This window comes from Halichoeres trimaculatus, unplaced genomic scaffold (assembly GCF_033239565.1).
Source record: "Halichoeres trimaculatus isolate MK-OKI-2021-1 unplaced genomic scaffold, fHalTri1.1 fHalTri1_scaffold_15, whole genome shotgun sequence".
Classification (NCBI taxonomy): Eukaryota; Metazoa; Chordata; class Actinopteri; order Labriformes; family Labridae; genus Halichoeres; species Halichoeres trimaculatus.
This window is the reverse complement of record NW_027437193.1, coordinates 26092199-26113045: the sequence shown is the minus strand read 5'-3', so window position 1 is coordinate 26113045 and position 20847 is coordinate 26092199.

Sequence of the window (20847 nt, the reverse complement as noted above, 5' to 3'; positions counted from 1 at the left end):
GAAATAGCCCGCACAAAAATGCAATTTTTACAAAAATCGGACCCCAAACCCGGTTCTGAGAAAACCCACTGGGGACGAGCCTAGGGACCTGACGGACGCACCCTAGAAGTTTTGGAACCATCTGACTACATTTCTTGGAGTTACAGCCACTTTAATGAGAGGCTTAATACAGGCCTTATAAGCCTGGTGAAATAGCCCGCACAAAAATGCCATTTTTACAAAAATCGGACCCCAAACCCGGTTCTGAGAAAACCCACTGGGGACGACCCTAGGGACCTGACGGACGCACCCTAGAAGTTTTGGAACCATCCAACTAGATTTCTTGAAGTAACGGCCACTTTTATGAGAGGCTTAATACAGGCCTTATAAGCCTGGTGAAATAGCCCGCATAAAAATGCAATTTTTGCAAAAATCGGACCCCAAACCTGGTTCTGAGAAAACCCACTGGGGACGATCCTAGGGACCTGACGGACGCACCCTAGAAGTTTTGGAACCATCTGACTACATTTCTTGGAGTTACAGCCACTTTAATGAGAGGCTTAATACAGGCCTTATAAGCCTGGTGAAATAGCCCGCACAAAAATGCCATTTTTACAAAAATCGGACCCCAAACCCGGTTCTGAGAAAACCCACTGGGGACGACCCTAGGGACCTGACGGACGCACCCTAGACGTTTTGGAGCCATCTGACTACATTTCTATGAGTTATGGCCCCTTAAAGGAGAGGCTAAATACAGGCTTTATAAGCCTGGTGAAATAGCCCACACATAGTTCGATTTTTACAAAAATCGGACCCCAAACCCGGTTCTGAGAAAACCCACTGGGGACGACCCTAGGGACCTGACGGACGCACCCTAGAAGTTTTGGAGCCCTCCGACTATGTTTCTTGGAGTTACAGCCCCTTAAATGAGAGGCTTAATACAGGCCTTATAACCCTGGTGAAATAGCCCGCACAAAAATGCAATTTTTACAAAAATCGGACCCCAAACCCGGTTCTGAGAAAACCCACTAGGGACGACCCTAGGGACCTGACGGTCGCACCCTAGAAGTTTTGGAGCCCTCCGACTATGTTTCTTGAAGTTACAGCCCCTTTAATGAGAGGCTAAATACAGGCCTTATAAGCCTGGTGAAATAGCCCTCACAAAAATGCAATTTTTACAAAAATCGGACCCCAAACCCGGTTCTGAGAAAACCCACTGGGGACGACCCTAGGGACCTGACGGACGCACCCTAGAAGTTTTGGAGCCCTCCGACTATGTTTCTTGAAGTTACAGCCCCTTTAATGAGAGGCTAAATACAGGCCTTATAAGCCTGGTGAAATAGCCCGCACAAAAATGCGATTTTTACAAAAATCGGACCCCAAACCCGGTTCTGAGAAAACCCACTGGGGACGACCCTAGGGACCTGACGGACGCACCCTAGAAGTTTTGGAGCCCTCCGACTATGTTTCTTGAAGTTACGGCCCCTTTAATGAGAGGCTTAATACAGGCTTTATAACCCTGGTGAAATAGCCCGCATAAAAATGCAATTTTTGCAAAAATCGGACCCCAAACCCGGTTCTGAGAAAACCCACTGGGGACGATCCTAGGGACCTGACGGACGCACCCTGGAAGTTTTGGAGCCCTCGGACTATGTTTCTTGGAGTTACGGCCCCTTTAATGAGAGGCTTAATACAGGCCTTATAAGCCTGGTGAAATAGCCCGCACAAAAATGCAATTTTTACAAAAATCGGACCCCAAACCCGGTTCTGAGAAAACCCACTGGGGACGACCCTAGGGACCTGACGGACGCACCCTAGAAGTTTTGGAGCCCTCCGACTATGTTTCTTGAAGTTACAGCCCCTTTAATGAGAGGCTTAATACAGGCCTTATAAGCCTGCTGAAATAGCCCGCACAAAAATGCAATTTTTACAAAAATCGGACCCCAAACCCGGTTCTGAGAAAAACCCACTGGGGACGAGCCTAGGGACCTGACGGACGCACCCTAGAAGTTTTGGAACCATCTGACTACATTTCTTGGAGTTACAGCCACTTTAATGAGAGGCTTAATACAGGCACTATAAGCCTGGTGAAATAGCCCGCACAAAAATGCGATTTTTAAAAAAATCGGACCCCAAACCCGGTTCTGAGAAAACCCACTGGGGACGACCCTAGGGACCTGACGGACGCACCCTAGAAGTTTTGGAGCCCTCCGACTATGTTTCTTGAAGTTACAGCCCCTTTAATGAGAGGCTTAATACAGGCCTTATAAGCCTGCTGAAATAGCCCGCACAAAAATGCAATTTTTACAAAAATCGAACCCCAAACCCGGTTCTGAGAAAAACCCACTGGGGACGACCCTAGGGACCTGACGGACGCACCCTAGAAGTTTTGGAACCATCTGACTACATTTCTTGGAGTTACAGCCACTTTAATGAGAGGCTTAATACAGGCCTTATAAGCCTGGTGAAATAGCCTGCACAAAAATGCCATATTTACAAAAATAGGACCCCAAACCCGGTTCAGAGAAAACACACTGGGGACGACCCTAGGGACCTGACGGACTCACCCTAGAAGTTTTGGAGCCCTCGGACTATGTTTCTTGGAGTTACAGCCCCTTTAATGAGAGGCTAAATACAGGCATTATAAGCCTGGTGAAATAGCCCGCATAAAAATGCAATTTTTGCAAAAATCGGACCCCAAACCCGGTTCTGAGAAAACCCACTGGGGACGATCCTAGGGACCTGACGGACGCACCCTAGATGTTTTGGAGCCCTCGGACTATGTTTCTTGGAGTTACGGCCACTTTAATGAGAGGCTTAATACAGGCCTTATAAGCCTGGTGAAATAGCCCGCACAAAAATGCGATTTTTACAAAAATCGGACCCCAAACCCGGTTCTGAGAAAACCCACTGGGGACGACCCTAGGGACCTGACGGACGCACCCTAGAAGTTTTGGAGCCCTCGGACTATGTTTCTTGGAGTTACAGCCCCTTAAATGAGAGGCTAAATACAGGCCTTATAACCCTGGAGAAATAGCCCGCACAAAAATGCAATTTTTACAAAAATCGGACCCCAAACCCGGTTCTGAGAAAACCCACTGGGGACGACCCTAGGGACCTGACGGACGCACCCTAGAAGTTTTGGAGCCCTCCGACTATGTTCCTTGAAGTTACAGCCCCTTTAATGAGAGGCTAAATACAGGCCTTGTAAGCCTGGTGAAATAGCCCTCACAAAAATGCAATTTTTACAAAAATCGGACCCCAAACCCGGTTTTGAGAAAACCCACTGGGGACGACCCTAGGGACCTGACGGACGCACCCTAGAAGTTTTGGAGCCCTCCGACTATGTTTCTTGAAGTTACAGCCCCTTTAATGAGAGGCTAAATACAGGCCTTATAAGCCTGGTGAAATAGCCCGCACAAAAATGCAATTTTTGCAAAAATCGGACCCCAAACCCGGTTCTGAGAAAACCCACTGGGGACGATCCTAGGGACCTGACGGACGCACCCTAGAAGTTTTGGAGCCCTCGGACGATGTTTCTTGGAGTTACGGCCCCTTTAATGAGAGGCTAAATACAGGCTTTATAACCCTGGTGAAATAGCCCGCACAAAAATGCGATTTCGACAAAAATCGGACCCCAAACCCGGTTCTGAGAAAACCCACTGGGGACGACCCTAGGGACCTGACGGACGCACCCTAGAACTATGGAGCTCTCCGACTACGTTCCTTGGAGATACGGCCACTTTAATGAGAGGCTAAATACAGGCCTTATAACCCTGGTGAAATAGCCCGCACAAAAATGCGATTTTGACAAAAATAGGACCCCAAACCCGGTTCTGAGAAAACCCACTGGGGACGACCCATTCCCAAAGTGATGTCAGCGGTTAATGAAAAAAACTACATCTATCATATAAAGAGCCTCAAAGAGGTTTTTGTGATTGAAGTTTTGAAGCCCTCAGACTATGTTTCTTGGAGTTACGGCCCCTTTAATGAGAGGCTAAATACAGGCCTTATAAGCCTGGTGAAATAGCCCGCACAAAAATGCAATTTTTACAAAAATCGGACCCCAAACCCGGTTCTGAGAAAACCCACTGGGGACGACCCTAGGGACCTGACGGACGCACCCTAGAAGTTTTGGAGCCCTTGGACTATGTTTCTTGGAGTTACGGCCCCTTTAATGAGAGGCTTAATACAGGCCTTATAAGCCTGGTGAAATAGCCCGCACAAAAATGCAATTTTTACAAAAATCGGACCCCAAACCCATTTCTGAGAAAACCCACTGGGGACGACCCTAGGGACCTGACGGACGCACCCTAGAAGTTTTGGAACCATCTGACTACATTTCTTGGAGTTACAGCCACTTTAATGAGAGGCTTAATACAGGCCTTATAAGCCTGGTGAAATAGCCCGCACAAAAATGCCATTTTTACAAAAATCGGACCCCAAACCCGGTTCTGAGAAAACCCACTGGGGACGACCCTAGGGACCTGACGGACGCACCCTAGAAGTTTTGGAGCCCTCCGACTATGTTTCTTGGAGTTACGGCCACTTTAATGAGAGGCTAAATACAGGCCTTATAAGCCTGGTGAAATAGCCCGCACAAAAATGCCATTTTAACAAAAATCGGACCCCAAACCCGGTTCTGAGAAAACCCACTGGGGACGACCCTAGGGACCTGACGGACGCACCCTAGAAGTTTTGGAGCCCTCGGACTATGTTTATTGAAGTTACAGCCCCTTTAATGAGACGCTTAATACAGGCCTTATAAGCCTGGTGAAATAGCCCGCACAAAAATGCCATTTTTACAAAAATCGGACCCCAAACCCGGTTCTGAGAAAACCCACTGGGGACGACCCTAGGGACCTGACGGACGCACCCTAGAAGTTTTGGAGCCCTTCGACTATGTTTCTTGAAGTTACAGCCCCTTTAATGAGAGGCTAAATACAGGCCTTATAAGCCTGGTGAAATAGCCCGCACAAAAATGCCATTTTTACAAAAATCGGACCCAAAACCCGGTTCTGAGAAAACCCACTGGGGACGACCCTAGGGACCTGACGGACGCACCCTAGAAGTTTTGGAGCCCTCCGACTATGTTTCTTGAAGTTACAGCCCCTTTAATGAGAGGCTAAATACAGGCCTTATAAGCCTGGTGAAATAGCCCGCACAAAAATGCAATTTTTTACAAAAATCGGACCCCAAACCTGGTTCTGAGAAAACCCACTGGGGACGATCCGAGGGACCTGACGGACGCACCCTAGAAGTTTTGGAACCATCTGACTACATTTCTTAGAGTTACGGCCACTTTAATGAGAGGCTTAATACAGGCCTTATAACCCTGGTGAAATAGCCCGCACAAAAATGCGATTTCGACAAAAATCGGACCCCAAACCTGGTTTTTAGAAAACCCACTGGGGACGACCCTAGGGACCTTACGGACGCACCCTAGAAGTTTTGGAGCCATCTGACTAAATTTCTATGAGTTACGGCCCCTTTAATGAGAGGCTAAATACAGGCCTTATAAGCCTGGTGAAATAGCCCGCACAAAAATGCAATTTTTACAAAAATCGGACCCAAAACCCGGTTCTGAGAAAACACACTGGGGACGACCCTAGGGACCTGACGGACTCACCCTAGAAGTTTTGGAGCCCTCGGACTATGTTTCTTGGAGTTACAGCCCCTTTAATGAGAGGCTAAATACAGGCCTTATAAGCCTGGTGAAATAGCCCGCATAAAAATGCAATTTTTGCAAAAATCGGACCCCAAACCCGGTTCTGAGAAAACCCACTGGGGACGATCCTAGGGACCTGACGGACGCACCCTAGAAGTTTTGGAGCCCTCCGACTATGTTTCTTGAAGTTACGGCCACTTTAATGAGAGGCTAAATACAGGCCTTATAACCCTGGTGAAATAACCCGCACAAAAATGCAATTTTTACGAAAATCGGACCCCAAACCAGGTTTCTGAGAAAACCCACTGGGGACGACCCTAGGGACCTGACGGACGCACCCTAGAAGTTTTGGAGCCCTCCGACTATGTTTCTTGAAGTTACAGCCCCTTTAATGAGGGGCTACATACAGGCCTTATAAGCCTGGTGAAATAGCCCGCACAAAAATGCCATTTTAACAAAAATCGGACCCCAAACCCAGTTCTGAGAAAACCCACTGGGGACGACCCTAGGGACCTGACGGACTCACCCTAGAAGTTTTGGAGCCCTCGGACTATGTTTCTTCGAGTTACGGCCACTTTAATGAGAGGCTAAATACAGGCCTTATAAGCCTGGTGAAATAGCCCGCACAAAAATGCGATTTTTACAAAAATCGGACCCCAAACCCGGTTCTGAGAAAACCCACTGGGGACGACCCTAGGGACCTGGCTGACGCACCCTAGAAGTTTTGGAGCCCTCCGACTATGTTTCTTGAAGTTACGGCCACTTTAATGAGAGGCTAAATACAGGCCTTATAACCCTGGTGAAATAGCCTGCACAAAAATGCAATTTTTACGAAAATCGGACCCCAAACCAGGTTCTGAGAAAACCCACTGGGGACGACCCTAGGGACCTGACGGACGCACCCTAGAAGTTTTGGAGCCCTCCAACTATGTTTCTTGAAGTTACAGCCCCTTTAATGAGAGGCTAAATACAGGCCTTATAAGCCTGGTGAAATAGCCCGCACAAAAATGCCATTTTAAAAAAAATCGGACCCCAAACCCAGTTCTGAGAAAACCCACTGGGGACGAGCCTAGGGACCTGACGGACGCACCCTAGAAGTTTTGGAGCCCTCGGACTATGTTTCTTGGAGTTACGGCCACTTTAATGAGAGGCTTAATACAGGCCTTATAAGCCTGGTGAAATAGCCCGCACAAAAATGCGATTTTTACAAAAATCGGACCCCAAACCCGGTTCTGAGAAAACACACTGGGGACGACCCTAGGGACCTGACGGACTCACCCTAGAAGTTTTGGAGCCCTCGGACTATGTTTCTTGGAGTTACAGCCCCTTTAATGAGAGGCTAAATACAGGCCTTATAAGCCTGGTGAAATAGCCCGCATAAAAATGCAATTTTTGCAAAAATCGGACCCCAAACCCGGTTCTGAGAAAACCCACTGGGGACGACCCTAGGGACCTGACGGACGCACCCTAGAAGTTTTGGAGCCCTCCGACTATGTTTCTCTGAGTTACGGCCCCTTTAATGAGAGGCTAAATACAGGCTTTATAACCCTGGTGAAATAGCCCGCATAAAAATGCAATTTTTACAAAAATCGGACCCCAAACCCGGTTCTGAGAAAACCCACTGGGGACGACCCTAGGGACCTGACGGACGCACCCTAGAAGTTTTGGAGCCCTCGGACTATGTTTCTTGGAGTTACGGCCACTTTAATGAGAGGCTAAATACAGGCTTTATAACCCTGGTGAAATAGCCTGCACAAAAATGCGATTTTTACAAAAATCGGACCCCAAACCCGGTTCTGAGAAAACCCACTGGGGACGACCCCAGGGACCTGGCTGACGCACCCTAGAAGTTTTGGAGCCCTCCGACTATGTTTCTTGAAGTTACAGCCCCTTTAATGAGAGGCTTAATACAGGCCTTATAACCCTGGTGAAATAGCCCGCACAAAAATGCAATTTTTACGAAAATCGGACCCCAAACCAGGTTCTGAGAAAACCCACTGGGGACGACCCTAGGGACCTGACGGATGCACCCTAGAAGTTTTGGAGCCCTCCGACTATGTTTCTTGAAGTTACAGCCCCTTTAATAAGAGGCTAAATACAGGCCTTATAAGCCTGGTGAAATAGCCCGCACAAAAATGCCATTTTAACAAAAATCGGACCCCAAACCCAGTTCTGAGAAAACCCACTGGGGACGAGCCTAGGGACCTGACGGACGCACCCTAGAAGTTTTGGAGCCCTCGGACTATGTTTCTTGGAGTTACGGCCACTTTAATAAGAGGCTAAATACAGGCCTTATAAGCCTGGTGAAATAGCCCGCACAAAAATGCAATTTTTACAAAAATCGGACCCCAAACCCGGTTCTGAGAAAACCCACTGGGGACGACCCTAGGGACCTGGCTGACGCACCCTAGAAGTTTTGGAGCCCTCCGACTATGTTTCTTGAAGTTACGGCCACTTTAATGAGAGGCTAAATACAGGCCTTATAGCCCTGGTGAAATAGCCCGCACAAAAATGCAATTTTTACGAAAATCGGACCCCAAACCAGGTTCTGAGAAAACCCACTGGGGACGACCCTAGGGACCTGACGGACGCACCCTAGAAGTTTTGGAGCCCTCGGACTATGTTTCTTGAAGTTACAGCCCCTTTAATGAGAGGCTAAATACAGGCCTTATAAGCCTGGTGAAATAGCCCGCACAAAAATGCCATTTTTGCAAAAATCGGACCCCAAACCCGGTTCTGAGAAAACCCACTGGGGACGATCCTAGGGACCTGACGGACGCACCCTAGAAGTTTTGGAGCCCTCCGAATATGTTTCTTGGAGTTACGGCCACTTTAATGAGAGGCTAAATACAGGCCTTATAAGCCTGGTGAAATAGCCCGCACAAAAATGCCATTTTAACAAAAATCGGACCCCAAACCCGGTTCTGAGAAAACCCACTGGGGACGACCCTAGGGACCTGGCTGACGCACCCTAGAAGTTTTGGAGCCCTCCGACTATGTTTCTTGAAGTTACAGCCCCTTTAATGAGACGCTTAATACAGGCCTTATAAGCCTGGTGAAATAGCCCGCACAAAAATGCCATTTTTACAAAAATCGGACCCCAAACCCGGTTCTGAGAAAACCCACTGGGGACGACCCTAGGGACCTGACGGACGCACCCTAGAAGTTTTGGAGCCCTTCGACTATGTTTCTTGAAGTTACAGCCCCTTTAATGAGAGGCTAAATACAGGCCTTATAAGCCTGGTGAAATAGCCCGCACAAAAATGCGATTTTTACAAAAATCGGACCCCAAACCCGGTTCTGAGAAAACCCACTGGGGACGACCCTAGGGACCTGACGGACGCACCCTAGAAGTTTTGGAGCCCTCGGACTATGTTTCTTGAAGTTACAGCCCCTTTAATGAGAGGCTAAATACAGGCCTTATAAGCCTGGTGAAATAGCCCGCACAAAAATGCAATTTTTTACAAAAATCGGACCCCAAACCTGGTTCTGAGAAAACCCACTGGGGACGATCCTAGGGACCTGACGGACGCACCCTAGAAGTTTTGGAACCATCTGACTACATTTCTTAGAGTTACGGCCACTTTAATGAGAGGCTTAATACAGGCCTTATAACCCTGGTGAAATAGCCCGCACAAAAATGCGATTTCGACAAAAATCGGACCCCAAACCTGGTTTTGAGAAAACCCACTGGGGACGACCCTAGGGACCTTACGGACACACCCTAGAAGTTTTGGAGCCATCTGACTACATTTCTATGAGTTACGGCCCCTTTAATGAGAGGCTAAATACAGGCCTTATAAGCCTGGTGAAATAGCCCGCACAAAAATGCAATTTTTGCAAAAATCGGACCCAAAACCCGGTTCTGAGAAAACACACTGGGGACGACCCTAGGGACCTGACGGACTCACCCTAGAAGTTTTGGAGCCCTCGGACTATGTTTCTTGGAGTTACAGCCCCTTTAATGAGAGGCTAAATACAGGCCTTATAAGCCTGGTGAAATAGCCCGCATAAAAATGCAATTTTTGCAAAAATCGGACCCCAAACCCGGTTCTGAGAAAACCCACTGGGGACGATCCTAGGGACCTGACGGACGCACCCTAGAAGTTTTGGAGCCCTCGGACTATGTTTCTTGGAGTTACGGCCACTTTAATGAGAGGCTTAATACAGGCTTTATAACCCTGGTGAAATAGCCTGGACAAAAATGCGATTTTTACAAAAATCGGACCCCAAACCCGGTTCTGAGAAAACCCACTGGGGACGACCCTAGGGACCTGGCTGACGCACCCTAGAAGTTTTGGAGCCCTCCGACTATGTTTCTTGAAGTTACGGCCACTTTAATGAGAGGCTAAATACAGGCCTTATAACCCTGGTGAAATAGCCCGCACAAAAATGCAATTTTTACGAAAATCGGACCCCAAACCAGGTTCTGAGAAAACCCACTGGGGACGACCCTAGGGACCTGACGGACGCACCCTAGAAGTTTTGGAGCCCTCCGACTATGTTTCTTGAAGTTACAGCCCCTTTAATGAGAGGCTAAATACAGGCCTTATAAGCCTGGTGAAATAGCCCGCACAAAAATGCCATTTTAACAAAAATCGGACCCCAAACCCAGTTCTGAGAAAACCCACTGGGGACGAGCCTAGGGACCTGACGGACGCACCCTAGAAGTTTTGGAGCCCTCGGACTATGTTTCTTGGAGTTACGGCCACTTTAATGAGAAGCTAAATACAGGCCTTATAAGCCTGGTGAAATAGCCCGCACAAAAATGCGATTTTTACAAAAATCGGACCCCAAACCCGGTTCTGAGAAAACACACTGGGGACGACCCTAGGGACCTGACGGACTCACCCTAGAAGTTTTGGAGCCCTCGGACTATGTTTCTTGGAGTTACAGCCCCTTTAATGAGAGGCTAAATACAGGCCTTATAAGCCTGGTGAAATAGCCCGCATAAAAATGCAATTTTTGCAAAAATTGGACCCCAAACCCGGTTCTGAGAAAACCCACTGGGGACGACCCTAGGGACCTGACGGACGCACCCTAGAAGTTTTGGAGCCCTCCGACTATGTTTCTTGGAGTTACGGCCCCTTTAATGAGAGGCTAAATACAGGCTTTATAACCCTGGTGAAATAGCCCGCATAAAAATGCAATTTTTACAAAAATCGGACCCCAAACCCGGTTCTGAGAAAACCCACTGGGGACGACCCTAGGGACCTGACGGACGCACCCTAGAAGTTTTGGAGCCCTCGGACTATGTTTCTTGGAGTTACGGCCACTTTAATGAGAGGCTAAATACAGGCTTTATAACCCTGGTGAAATAGCCTGCACAAAAATGCGATTTTTACAAAAATCGGACCCCAAACCCGGTTCTGAGAAAACCCACTGGGGACGACCCTAGGGACCTGACGGACGCACCCTAGAAGTTTTGGAGCCCTCGGACTATGTTTCTTGAAGTTACAGCCCCTTTAATGAGACGCTTAATACAGGCCTTATAAGCCTGGTGAAATAGCCCGCACAAAAATGCCATTTTTACAAAAATCGGACCCCAAACCCGGTTCTGAGAAAACCCACTGGGGACGACCCTAGGGACCTGACGGACGCACCCTAGAAGTTTTGGAGCCCTTCGACTATGTTTCTTGAAGTTACAGCCCCTTTAATGAGAGGCTAAATACAGGCCTTATAAGCCTGGTGAAATAGCCCGCACAAAAATGCCATTTTTACAAAAATCGGACCCAAAACCCGGTTCTGAAAAAACCCACTGGGGACGACCCTAGGGACCTGACGGACGCACCCTAGAAGTTTTGGAGCCCTCCGACTATGTTTCTTGAAGTTACAGCCCCTTTAATGAGAGGCTAAATACAGGCCTTATAAGCCTGGTGAAATAGCCCGCACAAAAATTCAATTTTTACTAAATTCGGACCCCAAACCCGGTTCTGAGAAAACCCACTGGGGACGACCCTAGGGACCTGACGGACGCACCCTAGAAGTTTTGGAACCATCTGACTACATTTCTTTGAGTTACGGCCACTTTAATGAGAGGCTTAATACAGGCCTTATAACCCTGGTGAAATAGCCCGCACAAAAATGCGATTTCGACAAAAATCGGACCCCAAACCTGGTTTTGAGAAAACCCACTGGGGACGACCCTAGGGACCTTACGGACGCACCCTAGAAGTTTTGGAGCCATCTGACTACATTTCTATGAGTTACGGCCCCTTTAATGAGAGGCTAAATACAGGCCTTATAAGCCTGGTGAAATAGCCCGCACAAAAATGCAATTTTTACAAAAATCGGACCCAAAACCCGGTTCTGAGAAAACCCACTGGGGACGACCCTAGGGACCTGACGGACGCACCCTAGAAGTTTTGGAGCCCTCGGACTATGTTTCTTGAAGTTACAGCCCCTTTAATGAGAGGCTAAATACAGGCCTTATAAGCCTGGTGAAATAGCCCGCATAAAAATGCCATTTTTGCAAAAATCGGACCCCAAACCCGGTTCTGAGAAAACCCACTGGGGACGATCCTAGGGACCTGACGGACGCACCCTAGAAGTTTTGAAGCCCTCGGACTATGTTTTTTGGAGTTACGGCCACTTTAATGAGAGGCTAAATACAGGCTTTATAACCCTGGTGAAATAGCCCGCATAAAAATGCAATTTTTACAAAAATCGGACCCCAAACCCGGTTCTGAGAAAACCCACTGGGGACGACCCTAGGGACCTGACGGACGCACCCTAGAAGTTTTGGAGCCCTCGGACTATGTTTCTTGGAGTTACGGCCACTTTAATGAGAGGCTAAATACAGGCTTTATAACCCTGGTGAAATAGCCCGCACAAAAATGCGATTTTTACAAAAATCGGACCCCAAACCCGGTTCTGAGAAAACCCACTGGGGACGACCCTAGGGACCTGGCTGACGCACCCTAGAAGTTTTGGAGCCCTCCGACTATGTTTCTTGAAGTTACGGCCACTTTAATGAGAGGCTAAATACAGGCCTTATAACCCTGGTGAAATAGCCCGCACAAAAATGCAATTTTTACGAAAATCGGACCCCAAACCAGGTTCTGAGAAAACCCACTGGGGACGACCCTAGGGACCTGACGGACGCACCCTAGAAGTTTTGGAGCCCTCCGACTATGTTTCTTGAAGTTACAGCCCCTTTAATGAGAGGCTAAATACAGGCCTTATAAGCCTGGTGAAATAGCCCGCATAAAAATGCAATTTTTGCAAAAATCGGACCCCAAACCCGGTTCTGAGAAAACCCACTGGGGACGACCCTAGGGACCTGACGGACTTACCCTAGAAGTTTTGGAGCCCTCCGACTATGTTTCTTGGAGTTACGGCCCCTTTAATGAGAGGCTAAATACAGGCTTTATAACCCTGGTGAAATAGCCCGCATAAAAATGCAATTTTTACAAAAATCGGACCCCAAACCCGGTTCTGAGAAAACCCACTGGGGACGACCCTAGGGACCTGACGGACGCACCCTAGAAGTTTTGGAGCCCTCGGACTATGTTTCTTGGAGTTACGGCCACTTTAATGAGAGGCTAAATACAGGCTTTATAACCCTGGTGAAATAGCCTGCACAAAAATGCGATTTTTACAAAAATCGGACCCCAAACCCGGTTCTGAGAAAACCCACTGGGGACGACCCCAGGGACCTTGCTGACGCACCCTAGAAGTTTTGGAGCCCTCCGACTATGTTTCTTGAAGTTACAGCCCCTTTAATGAGAGGCTAAATACAGGCCTTATAACCCTGGTGAAATAGCCCGCACAAAAATGCAATTTTTACGAAAATCGGACCCCAAACCAGGTTCTGAGAAAACCCACTGGGGACGACCCTAGGGACCTGACGGACGCACCCTAGAAGTTTTGGAGCCCTCCGACTATGTTTCTTGAAGTTACAGCCCCTTTAATGAGAGGCTAAATACAGGCCTTATAAGCCTGGTGAAATAGCCCGCACAAAAATGCCATTTTAACAAAAATCGGACCCCAAACCCAGTTCTGAGAAAACCCACTGGGGACGAGCCTAGGGACCTGACGGACGCACCCTAGAAGTTTTGGAGCCCTCGGACTATGTTTCTTGGAGTTACGGCCACTTTAATGAGAGGCTAAATACAGGCCTTATAAGCCTGGTGAAATAGCCCGCACAAAAATGCAATTTTTACAAAAATCGGACCCCAAACCCGGTTCTGAGAAAACCCACTGGGGACGACCCTAGGGACCTGGCTGACGCACCCTAGAAGTTTTGGAGCCCTCCGACTATGTTTCTTGAAGTTACGGCCACTTTAATGAGAGGCTAAATACAGGCCTTATAGCCCTGGTGAAATAGCCCGCACAAAAATGCAATTTTTACGAAAATCGGACCCCAAACCAGGTTCTGAGAAAACCCACTGGGGACGACCCTAGGGACCTGACGGACGCACCCTAGAAGTTTTGGAGCCCTCGGACTATGTTTCTTGAAGTTACAGCCCCTTTAATGAGAGGCTAAATACAGGCCTTATAAGCCTGGTGAAATAGCCCGCATAAAAATGCCATTTTTGCAAAAATCGGACCCCAAACCCGGTTCTGAGAAAACCCACTGGGGACGACCCTAGGGACCTGACGGACGCACCCTAGAAGTTTTGGAGCCCTCGGACTATGTTTCTTGGAGTTACGGCCACTTTAATGAGAGGCTAAATACAGGCTTTATAACCCTGGTGAAATAGCCCGCATAAAAATGCCATTTTTACAAAAATCGGACCCCAAACCCGGTTCTGAGAAAACCCACTGGGGACGACCCTAGGGACCTGACGGACGCACCCTAGAAGTTTTGGAGCCCTCGGACTATGTTTCTTGGAGTTACGGCCACTTTAATGAGAGGCTAAATACAGGCTTTATAACCCTGGTGAAATAGCCCGCACAAAAATGCGATTTTTACAAAAATCGGACCCCAAACCCGGTTCTGAGAAAACCCACTGGGGACGACCCTAGGGACCTGGCTGACGCACCCTAGAAGTTTTGGAGCCCTCCGACTATGTTTCTTGAAGTTACGGCCACTTTAATGAGAGGCTAAATACAGGCCTTATAACCCTGGTGAAATAGCCCGCACAAAAATGCAATTTTTACGAAAATCGGACCCCAAACCAGGTTCTGAGAAAACCCACTGGGGACGACCCTAGGGACCTGACGGACGCACCCTAGAAGTTTTGGAGCCCTCCGACTATGTTTCTTGAAGTTACAGCCCCTTTAATGAGAGGCTAAATACAGGCCTTATAAGCCTGGTCAAATAGCCCGCACAAAAATGCAATTTTTACCAAATTCGGACCCCAAACCCGGTTCTGAGAAAACCCACTGGGGACGACCCTAGGGACCTGACGGACGCACCCTAGAAGTTTTGGAGCCCTCCGACTATGTTTCTTGGAGTTACGGCCACTTTAATGAGAGGCTAAATACAGGCCTTATAAGCCTGGTGAAATAGCCCGCACAAAAATGCCATTTTAACAAAAATCGGACCCCAAACCCGGTTCTGAGAAAACCCACTGGGGACGACCCTAGGGACCTGACGGACGCACCCTAGAAGTTTTGGAGCCCTCGGACTATGTTTCTTGAAGTTACGGCCACTTTAATGAGAGGCTAAATACAGGCCTTATAACCCTGGTGAAATAGCCCGCACAAAAATGCAATTTTTACGAAAATCGGACCCCAAACCAGGTTCTGAGAAAACCCACTGGGGACGACCCTAGGGACCTGACGGACGCACCCTAGAAGTTTTGGAGCCCTCCGACTATGTTTCTTGAAGTTACAGCCCCTTTAATGAGAGGCTAAATACAGGCCTTATAAGCCTGGTCAAATAGCCCGCACAAAAATGCAATTTTTACCAAATTCGGACCCCAAACCCGGTTCTGAGAAAACCCACTGGGGACGACCCTAGGGACCTGACGGACGCACCCTAGAAGTTTTGGAGCCCTCCGACTATGTTTCTTGGAGTTACGGCCACTTTAATGAGAGGCTAAATACATGCTTTATAACCCTGGTGAAATAGCCCGCATAAAAATGCCATTTTAACAAAAATCGGACCCCAAACCCGGTTCTGAGAAAACCCACTGGGGACGACCCTAGGGACCTGACGGACGCACCCTAGAAGTTTTGGAGCCCTCGGACTATGTTTCTTGGAGTTACGGCCACTTTAATGAGACGCTTAATACAGGCCTTATAACCCTGGTGAAATAGCCCGCACAAAAATGCCATTTTTTACAAAAATCGAACCCCAAACCCGGTTCTGAGAAAACCCACTGGGGACGACCCTAGGGACCTGGCTGACGCACCCTAGAAGTTTTGGAGCCCTCCGACTATGTTTCTTGAAGTTACGGCCACTTTAATGAGAGGCTAAATACAGGCCTTATAACCCTGGTGAAATAGCCCGCACAAAAATGCAATTTTTACGAAAATCGGACCCCAAACCAGGTTCTGAGAAAACCCACTGGGGACGACCCTAGGGACCTGACGGACGCACCCTAGAAGTTTTGGAGCCCTCGGACTATGTTTCTTGAAGTTACAGCCCCTTTAATGAGAGGCTAAATACAGGCCTTATAAGCCTGGTGAAATAGCCCGCACAAAAATGCAATTTTTACTAAATTCGGACCCCAAACCCGGTTCTGAGAAAACCCACTGGGGACGACCCTAGGGACCTGACGGACGCACCCTAGAAGTTTTGGAGCCCTCTGACTATGTTTCTTGGAGTTACGGCCACTTTAATGAGAGGCTAAATACAGGCCTTATAAGCCTGGTGAAATAGCCCGCACAAAAATGCCATTTTAACAAAAATCGGACCCCAAACCCGGTTCTGAGAAAACCCACTGGGGACGACCCTAGGGACCTGACGGACGCACCCTAGAAGTTTTGGAGCCCTCGGACTATGTTTCTTGAAGTTACAGCCCCTTTAATGAGAGGCTTAATACAGGCCTTATAAGCCTGGTGAAATAGCCCGCACAAAAATGCAATTTTTACAAAAATCGGACCCCAAACCCGGTTCTGAGAAAACCCACTGGGGACGACCCTAGGGACCTGACGGACGCACCCTAGAAGTTTTGGAGCCCTTCGACTATGTTTCTTGAAGTTACAGCCCCTTTAATGAGAGGCTAAATACAGGCCTTATAAGCCTGGTGAAATAGCCCGCACAAAAATGCCATTTTTACAAAAATCGGACCCCAAACCCGGTTCTGAGAAAACCCACTGGGGACGACCCTAGGGACCTGACGGACGCACCCTAGAAGTTTTGGAGCCCTCCGACTATGTTTCTTGAAGTTACAGCCCCTTTAATGAGAGGCTAAATACAGGCCTTATAAGCCTGGTGAAATAGCCCGCACAAAAATGCAATTTTTTACAAAAATCGGACCCCAAACCTCATTCTGAGAAAACCCACTGGGGACGATCCTAGGGACCTGACGGACGCACCCTAGAAGTTTTGGAACCATCTGACTACATTTCTTAGAGTTACGGCCACTTTAATGAGAGGCTTAATACAGGCCTTATAAGCCTGGTGAAATAGCCCGCACAAAAATGCGATTTCGACAAAAATCGGACCCCAAACCTGGTTTTGAAAAAACCCACTGGGGACGACCCTAGGGACCTTACGGACCCACCCTAGAAGTTTTGGAGCCCTCCGACTATGTTTCTTGGAGTTACGGCCACTTTAATGAGAGGCTAAATACAGGCCTTATAACCCTGGTGAAATAGCCCGCACAAAAATGCAATTTTTACGAAAATCGGACCCCAAACCAGGTTCTGAGAAAACCCACTGGGGACGACCCTAGGGACCTGACGGACGCACCCTAGAAGGTTTGGAGCCCTCCGACTATGTTTCTTGAAGTTACAGCCCCTTTAATGAGAGGCTAAATACAGGCCTTATAAGCCTGGTGAAATAGCCCGCACAAAAATGCCATTTTAACAAAAATCGGACCCCAAACCCAGTTCTGAGAAAACCCACTGGGGACGACCCTAGGGACCTGACGGACTCACCCTAGAAGTTTTGGAGCCCTCGGACTATGTTTCTTGGAGTTACGGCCACTTTAATGAGAGGCTAAATACAGGCCTTATAAGCCTGGTGAAATAGCCCGCACAAAAATGCAATTTTTACAAAAATCGGACCCCAAACCCGGTTCTGAGAAAACCCACTGGGGACGACCCTAGGGACCTGGCTGACGCACCCTAGAAGTTTTGGAGCCCTCCGACTATGTTTCTTGAAGTTACGGCCACTTTAATGAGAGGCTAAATACAGGCCTTATAACCCTGGTGAAATAGCCCGCACAAAAATGCAATTTTTACGAAAATCGGACCCCAAACCAGGTTCTGAGAAAACCCACTGGGGACGACCCTAGGGACCTGACGGACGCACCCTAGAAGTTTTGGAGCCCTCCGACTATGTTTCTTGAAGTTACAGCCCCTTTAATGAGAGGCTAAATACAGGCCTTATAAGCCTGGTGAAATAGCCCGCACAAAAATGCCATTTTAACAAAAATCGGACCCCAAACCCAGTTCTGAGAAAACCCACTGGGGACGAGCCTAGGGACCTGACGGACGCACCCTAGAAGTTTTGGAGCCCTCGGACTATGTTTCTTGGAGTTACGGCCACTTTAATGAGAGGCTAAATACAGGCCTTATAAGCCTGGTGAAATAGCCCGCACAAAAATGCAATTTTTACAAAAATCGGACCCCAAACCCGGTTCTGAGAAAACACACTGGGGACGACCCTAGGGACCTGACGGACTCACCCTAGAAGTTTTGGAGCCCTCGGACTATGTTTCTTGGAGTTACAGCCCCTTTAATGAGAGGCTAAATACAGGCCTTATAAGCCTGGTGAAATAGCCCGCATAAAAATGCAATTTTTGCAAAAATCGGACCCCAAACCCGGTTCTGAGAAAACCCACTGGGGACGACCCTAGGGACCTGACGGACGCACCCTAGAAGTTTTGGAGCCCTCGGACTATGTTTCTTGGAGTTACGGCCCCTTTAATGAGAGGCTAAATACAGGCCTTATAACCCTGGTGAAAAAGCCCGCATAAAAATGCAATTTTTACAAAAATTGGACCCCAAACCCGGTTCTGAGAAAACCCACTGGGGACGACCCTAGGGACCTGACGGACGCACCCTAGAAGTTTTGGAGCCCTCGGACTATGTTTCTTGGAGTTACGGCCACTTTAATGAGAGGCTAAATACAGGCTTTATAAGCGTGGTGAAATAGCCCGCACAAAAATGCGATTTTTACAAAAATCGGACCCCAAACCCGGTTCTGAGAAAACCCACTGGGGACGACCCTAGGGACCTGGCTGACGCACCCTAGAAGTTTTGGAGCCCTCCGACTATGTTTCTTGAAGTTATGGCCACTTTAATGAGAGGCTAAATACAGGCCTTATAACCCTGGTGAAATAGCCCGCACAAAAATGCAATTTTTACGAAAATCGGACCCCAAACCAGGTTCTGAGAAAACCCACTGGGGACGACCCTAGGGACCTGACGGACGCACCCTAGAAGTTTTGGAGCCCTCCGAATATGTTTCTTGAAGTTACAGCCCCTTTAATGAGAGGCTAAATACAGGCCTTATAAGCCTGGTGAAATAGCCCGCACAAAAATGCCATTTTAACAAAAATCGGACCCCAAACCCAGTTCTGAGAAAACCCACTGGGGACGAGCCTAGGGACCTGACGGACGCACCCTAGAAGTTTGTGAGCCCTCGGACTATGTTTCTTGGAGTTACGGCCCCTTTAATGAGAGGCTAAATACAGGCCTTATAACCCTGGTGAAAAAGCCCGCATAAAAATGCAATTTTTACAAAAATTGGACCCCAAACCCGGTTCTGAGAAAACCCACTGGGGACGACCCTAGGGACCTGACGGACGCACCCTAGAAGTTTTGGAGCCCTCGGACTATGTTTCTTGGAGTTACGGCCACTTTAATGAGAGGCTAAATACAGGCTTTATAAGCGTGGTGAAATAGCCCGCACAAAAATGCGATTTTTACAAAAATCGGACCCCAAACCCGGTTCTGAGAAAACCCACTGGGGACGACCCTAGGGACCTGGCTGACGCACCCTAGAAGTTTTGGAGCCCTCCGACTATGTTTCTTGAAGTTATGGCCACTTTAATGAGAGGCTAAATACAGGCCTTATAACCCTGGTGAAATAGCCCGCACAAAAATGCAATTTTTACGAAAATCGGACCCCAAACCAGGTTCTGAGAAAACCCACTGGGGACGACCCTAGGGACCTGACGGACGCACCCTAGAAGTTTTGGAGCCCTCCGACTATGTTTCTTGAAGTTACAGCCCCTTTAATGAGAGGCTAAATACAGGCCTTATAAGCCTGGTGAAATAGCCCGCACAAAAATGCCATTTTAACAAAAATCGGACCCCAAACCCAGTTCTGAGAAAACCCACTGGGGACGAGCCTAGGGACCTGACGGACGCACCCTAGAAGTTTGTGAGCCCTCGGACTATGTTTCTTGGAGTTACGGCCACTTTAATGAGAGGCTAAATACAGGCCTTATAAGCCTGGTGAAATAGCCCGCACAAAAATGCGATTTTTACAAAAATCGGACCCCAAACCTGGTTCTGAGAAAACCCACTGGGGACGACCCTAGGGACCTGACGGACGCACCCTAGAAGTTTTGGAGCCCTCGGAGTATGTTTCTTGGAGTTACAGCCCCTTAAATGAGAGGCTTAATACAGGCCTTATAACCCTGGTGAAAGAGCCCGCACAAAGATTCTATTTTTACAAAAATCGGACCCCAAACCCGGTTCTGAGAAAACCCACTGAGGACGACCCTAGGGACCTGACGGACGCACCCTAGAAGTTTTGGAGCCCTTCGACTATGTTTCTTGAAGTTACAGCCCCTTTAATGAGAGGCTAAATACAGGCCTTATAAGCCTGGTGAAATAGCCCGCACAAAAATGCGATTTTTACGAAAACCGGACCCCAAACCCGGTTCTGAGAAAACCCACTGGGGACGACCCTAGGAACCTGATGGACGCACCCTAGAAGTTTTGAAGCCCTTTGACTACGTTTCTTGGAGTTACGGCCCCTTTAATGAGGGGCAAAATGCAGGCCTTATAAGCCTGGTGAAATAGCCCACACAAAAATGCAATTTTTACAAAAATCAGACCCCAAACCCGGTTCTGAGAAAACCCACTGGGGACGACCCTAGGGACCTGACGGACACCCCCTAGAA